Source organism: Pinus tabuliformis, chromosome J (assembly GCF_031772625.1).
Source record: "Pinus tabuliformis cultivar Carrire ecotype Pingquan chromosome J, CPIR1, whole genome shotgun sequence".
NCBI lineage: Eukaryota > Viridiplantae > Streptophyta > Pinopsida > Pinales > Pinaceae > Pinus > Pinus tabuliformis.
The window spans coordinates 1,187,142,396-1,187,149,034 of record NC_142295.1 but is presented as its reverse complement, the minus strand read 5'-3'; the positions used below and the strand labels follow the sequence as shown (position 1 = coordinate 1,187,149,034).

The window sequence follows — 6,639 nt, the reverse complement described above, 5'->3', positions numbered from 1 at the left end:
ATAAGGGTTTTCTCTTTGGGTGTTACTGGTCCTCTGACGGAAATCGTTCCTGTATTAGGGTTTTTCATGGAATCCTCCAATTGGGTTTGTGGGCATTTTCTGTCCCATTTTTTATGTTTTGTTTCAGGTAATGGATCCTGTTATTAGGTTTCTTGGGGAACTATGCAAGATCGAGAAAGATCGGAGAGAACATATAATTTTTAGATGTGCTACCCATAAAAACATGCACTGTAAATTAAATATAAGTAATGTCTCTTCTTTTCCACAACTACTAGAAAGTGAATATATAGGTTGGTTAGGGAAACTATAGGACACCAATACAGAACAAATAAAAACTAAAGTCAAATGATGAGGAGCGATAAACCTTCCTTTTTGTAATTAAAGACCCTTTTGACATGATAGGCATTAACCTCCTTACAAGATCCGCATTACAATCAGGCTGTTTCATAAAGCAAATGCAACAAGAATTTAGCAACAACACAAAATGCTTTCTTTTCTTTACATATTCAACACATATTCATCGAGGCTCATGCAGAAGACATTGATACCCTATTTCAACATGCATAAAGAAGGATTTGAGGCACACCTCCAAAAGTATGGTAATAAACATGATTCACATTGAAAAGAATTGAGTTAAGCCTTGGATGTGGTAAGTTGTTACTCATTTTTACTAATGCAAATTAGTTTGAGTTTGCTCCATGATTTCTCTTGAGTGGACATTTGCCAAAATTTTATGGTTCCTCTTCTTCATATTTTTCACTTTCCTCTACTTCACATACTTTGGGATGATGTCAGTTGTTATTACTCCAGGTTACCACATTGCTTCAATCATTTCATCGACCTTTTATTCCTCTTGGAATCTCTTCTATGGGTTCATTGTGTTCTTTGGTGGAAAATTCTTGTACTCCTCTTGGAATCTCTTCTATGGGTTCATTGTGTTCTTCGGTGGAAAATTCTTGTACGGTGGAAATGGTTTTATTGGTTCAACTCCATTTGTTGGACACTTTATGGTCTAATTGCAGCACAATTGGGTGATGTGGATTCTAAGATAAATACAATAGAAGGAAAATACAAAAATACTATATTTTGGGAGAAGCTACTTCTTGAGAGTTGTATTTTACATGGTGTGCATTCATATTTTATTTTCTGTGATGTTTCCTTTTCCATTGAAACATTCAACTTTCAGATTTAGGCATCAAAGAAGGGGGTGCTACTACATACGAAGTCCTGATATATAAAATTTACGCTGTTAAGAATGGATTTCATTGAACTTGATAACATTTCTGCAACTCCATAAATCAGTCTTTTCAATCTGTTAAATATGTTATAAAGATTAATGTATATCACGCCAATATTACGAGGGATTTTGCCATCTGTAGCCTCGAAGACTTCCAATTTTCTCTATAACGAAGATCTAGCTTAATAGAACATTTCCTTTTTCCTTCATAATGATCAATAATGAATATACGACAAAAATCAAATCTACATAAAGTAACATAGTGTCCATTCTTGCTAAGATTTTTGCTGAATTGACTTGAGCAACGGAAAAGCATGCGAGAGATATGATTGAGATTGGGCCCGAGTTCACTAAGTGAGCATTACAAAATTTTGCACAGAAATTATTTTATCAAATTCATCGATGGTCACTCATGGATATCAGTAGCCCCCAAGCAAAAAAGCTAAGATACTGAAAAAGAGCAAACTATATATTAAGCCCAATCAAATATCAATGGCATCAGAAATCGGATATTTTGTATCGCAATTAAATTATACATACAGCACTAGGACTGATCTCTTGAATAATGATGTTTTAGCGTATTCCGTTCCATAGTCAAGAATATCTGATTCCATGAACTGCACCGAGGATATTATTACAGCATACATACTATCCAACAGATTATGACACAGAGGCAACCATATTCTCATACAAATGCCACATATTTACTAATACCATGCTTATCATATTCCTAGAACCATGCTAACTGCACAAGGCTGACTAATATATATATATCAGAACAAAACATAATTAAATCCTCCAAACCGTCTTAAAGAAAGCTTAGGATGATATGGAGTAAAAAGTAAATGCCTGCATGATTTTTCGATCACATGCCTGAAAAGAGATGCACCATCATCCTAAAACTCCAGATGCATAAGAGCCTCAAAATTAGAACAGAAAAGCAAATCAAGCTTTATTTGGTCAAATTTATGAAATCCAACAAACTAAAATTCTAAGACTGCTTAATCATATTTGTACATAGTAGTTAAACATGAGTTTGATGTTCATGTTTTAACTGTTGGCCTCATAAGTCCCATGCCAGAACCACTTCCAACATGTTTAAAATCGGTTGCCTCCAAGTGGTCCTCGTGACCAGAAAATCCAGTACCTCCTTTTTCCAGCGTGATCAAATGCTTTTCTTTGCGGCTTCTATTGCAGACAAAACAAACCCCATCTAATTTAACAAATTTCTCTGCACACTTTTTGCAATAAATATGGCCACAAGTGCTGATTGCCATTAGTGTATGCCTGTTTGTTAGTGTATCTTTGCAACTAGGGCAAATAGAACTGGCCCCCAAAACCTCAGATTTTTTATCATGTCGATCCTTGGTAAAAATAACTGGAAAAAGAGACTTCAACTTCAGTTTCTCTTTACCCTCTGGGCAAATTGTATCAAGTGAAGGTGCCTCAACTTTTGCTTGAGCCTCGGGAGTTGCTAATGGCAGCCAAAATGCTTTCATTTTCCGAAGAGCCTCCGCTTCAAATGTAGTCACTTTAACACTATTGGCCCCATGAAAACTATTTTTGTTTCGAATGTGATTTTTGTCATTATATTGAGGTACAACACCATTGTTTTGTTGATCAAATGCATCAAGTTCCTGTTGCCTCTTTAACAAAAACTTCTCTTCTTCCTCCTCCTTCTCCTATTTTTGATGTGCTTCATAGCTTGCAAGTTTCCTGTCAAATCATACACCGATAACACCAGCAACTTACAATACCCACTCATAAAAAATTTAAATTAAAAACCTAAATATATCAAATATTTTGTACTCTCAACATTGAAGTGTTGGCAACCTAAACTAGTCATTCTACTGATAATGAATAGGGATACAATCCCAGCAACACTTGTTTCTACCATGTAGTATCCAAAATTCTAGCTTAAACTATATGCAACGAATAATATGACCCCATAGTCAAAATATGCATAGTGGCATCCAAAGCTCAAAGCAGATTAATGTCAATTATGATCAACCTCGGTACTATGATAACTGAGCCATACAAATGTCCAACTCCATTGAATCCAGATTAACAAGAGCCATCAAAGCAGACTAATGTCAATTGTAATCTACCTTGGTACTATGATAACTAAGCCATACAAATGTCCAATTCCATTGAATCCAGATTAACAAGAGACATCAAGAAATAAAAGGAATAATATTATAATCCTATTGGCCATCTGATGTAAATCTGAAATTCCCAACAAATCAAAAGGCAGTGCCATTCATACAAAATGTAACCATATGATTCCTTCAAAGAAAATAACATAGACCCTGGACAGACATAAGAGCTTTATTCTGGCAGGTGGAGGGATATCATCTACCCAGGCAAAGAAGGTCTAGTAACTAGTCCAACAGGCTGCAGTCTGGAAGCAAGTTGAAGCACTTGCAATGATGATGGGACGGTTAAAATTTGGTAGCCTTGACCCTCAATACAGTTGACCAAAGAGTTTCAGGCTGTGGGTTGTGTTGATGCTGCAACATTGGTGGATAAATGTCAGATGGAAGTCCTAGGTGACTCTCTCTTCGAAAAATTTGCCAAAATATGCCACCTTTGCTGCAGCAATGTCCATCACTTGATACTTCTCGTCTAACTCTTTGGCTTTGCTTAAAGTATCTTTTCCTAGGGTATAACCTTTTGAAAGCATTATTGTAACCACTTTTACTGCCTGGTCAGCAAAATGGAACAAAAAATCTCAGTTGCTTATCAAGGACTTCAAACTGTCCAATAACAACAATGTTAATATCCTCAGAATATCATAGGCTAATTGAGAAAATCATTTTTCAGTCTAAGAAGTATGACTTTCTAAATTTTGATGTAATATCTAAATTTTACTTTTCTCCATTGGTAAGGTAGCACTCAATGCATATATTGAATCTTCAGAAGACGATAAAAGAAGAAAATCCTGCGCTCTTCTATCTCAATTTCAAAATGCCATGTCAATCTGAATTTTTTCATGGAAACCGTTTTGTTCACCTTCAAGCATTGGCTGTTGGACCCACTTGGTCAGATTCTCGCCAACGATTTCCCAGAAGGAATGCTGCACCGTATTGAAAAAGAGGGCACCGAACGATATCCCTATCAGAACAAAGCAGTATTTCTTGATTTCATTTTTTATGTATAACAGATTAGGGTTGTAATAGATGCTCAGCACGACACTCAAGATGTAAGCGACTGAGAATTTATGGAAGGTACAAAACAAGTTTCCTTTATATCTTGGTGATGAATGCGTGGGTCATTCAGAATTTGACAAAATGTAAAAGTCCATAAACTTCTACACTCCAGAATGACCCTGCCTGCTCTATGAAGGGTACCTTCTCTGTTTTATGTGCTGAGTTGACATTGACAGATGTGTTGAAATGAGAAGTTGAGAAGTCTGAAAGCCATAAGAAAAGAATTTCTTCCAATTATGGGTGAGCTCACAGAATTCCTTGCGCTGGAGGGCCTGGAAATGGGTAAACAAACAAAAAATCAAAACGAGAATACAAATCTATGTTCATTCTATTTCCCCTTTCTTCCCGGGATCATTCAAACTGATAAATACTGAGAATTTATGGAAGGTACAAAACAAGTTTCCTTTATATCTTGGTGATGAATGCGTGGGTCATTCAGAATGTGACAAAATGTAAAAGTCCATAAACTTCTACAGAGCAACATCTAAAGTACCAATAAACACTATAAGGGTTAATGGGAGAAGCAAAACTACAATTTAAGAAAAAATATTTATCTCTGGACCGAACAAAACCATTATAATTTGAGGAAAAAAAATGAAGGATTGTATGAGAAGGCATCCAAACAGTTTGGTGGAAAATCTTTCACTGTAATAAAACCAGAAAAACTTGGCAGCTGCTAAATAATTTTCCAAAGAAAACCCTGAGGATCTATAAACAAACAAAACAATTATAATTTCACAAACTGCTAATCTAAGGATGAAGAAAACAAGTATAATTTTATGAAGAAGAAGCTGAGGATAACCATTATAATTACAGTTTTACAGAGAAGGCCCCAAGGATTTATGGGACTGCAAAAAAAATTACAATTTTATAAAGAAGGCTAGAGGATTTATGGGAGAAACAAAACAATTCCAATTCTATAGACTTTCAGTCAGAAAAAGATTCTTGAAATACAACAGAAGAAGTAGCTAGTTGAATTTAATAGAAATTTCACGCAAATTTTGAAAAAAATGAGTGCATGAACGAAAGCTTCAAAGATCATATAATATCGATGTCATCGGCCTAAAATCTTTAGGATTAAGATTTTTTTATATTTTTCCAAAAGTGAAAAAATAGCCGATTAACAGGAACAACAAATACATAGCTTCGCTGGAAGAAACGATTGACTGATCAAGATCAGCTAATTTGTAATTAGTCATAAAAGAAGAAAAAAACAGCATTAAAGATCGCACGAAATACCGTCTCAGTCCCTCGCGCATGCCGAGGTTTCTGCCAGTCGAACGATCAATCATTGCCGCAATTTCAACTGTAAAACGCAGTCGGTAAGATTTTTTTATATTTTTCCAAAAGTGAAAAAATAGCAGATTAACAGGAACAGCAAATACATAGCTTCGCTGGAAGAAACGATTGACTGATCAAGATCAGCTAATTTGTAATTAGTCATAAAAGAAGAAAAAAACAGCATTAAAGATCGTACGAAATACCGTCTCAGTCCCTCGCGCATGGCAGAAACCAATACCGTCTCAGTCCCTCGCGCATGCCGAGGTTTCTGCCAGTCGAACGATCAATCATTGCCGCAATTTCAACTGTAAAAGGCAGTCGGAGCTTTCAACAGCGAGCTATAAAACACCAGAAGTATGAATGAATTCCGTCCACGACTCTTTAAAAATGTGAACCTGAGAAACAGGAAACTTGTACACTTGACGCAGGATATGCAAAACTAACCTGTGTCGCTTCAGACCTCAGGGCGAGCGACTCTTCACTGATCAGAACGTTCTTCATTGATGATCTAATGGCTGGAGATTATTTAATCGTCTAACAATCCATCTAACGGCCTACATCGAGACACGGTTGCATGGAGGGGAGTTCCTTTCAGAGGGGACGCCTTACGGCGTAATCAAATACATGTATGAAGTTAACTATAAAAAAAATAAATTCATTATAATGGAAGTATTAAAATATTCAAACCTTAGAATCTTTTACCTAAGCCTATTTAGGTTCATAGTCATCAAGAGAAACATACTTCAACCTTCTATTAGGATTATTGCCATAAATCCTAAATCATATTATTAAGACTTAAAGCAAGTCAATTAAGATGATAGACTCTTACTCTTGCAAACCCTAGACACAAATCCTATAGATATATAATCAAATTCTACTATGCATGTTATACTCTACTAGGGCTTGTTGAAA

General features: G+C 35.8%; 1 pseudogene; it reads right to left on the bottom strand.

Moving 5' to 3' along the window:
- Positions 1–2,203: 2,203 nt before the first annotated feature.
- On the bottom strand, positions 2,204–6,108 carry LOC149231325 (E3 ubiquitin-protein ligase CSU1 pseudogene; annotated as a pseudogene).
- Between the last annotated feature and the right edge of the window lie 531 nt (positions 6,109–6,639).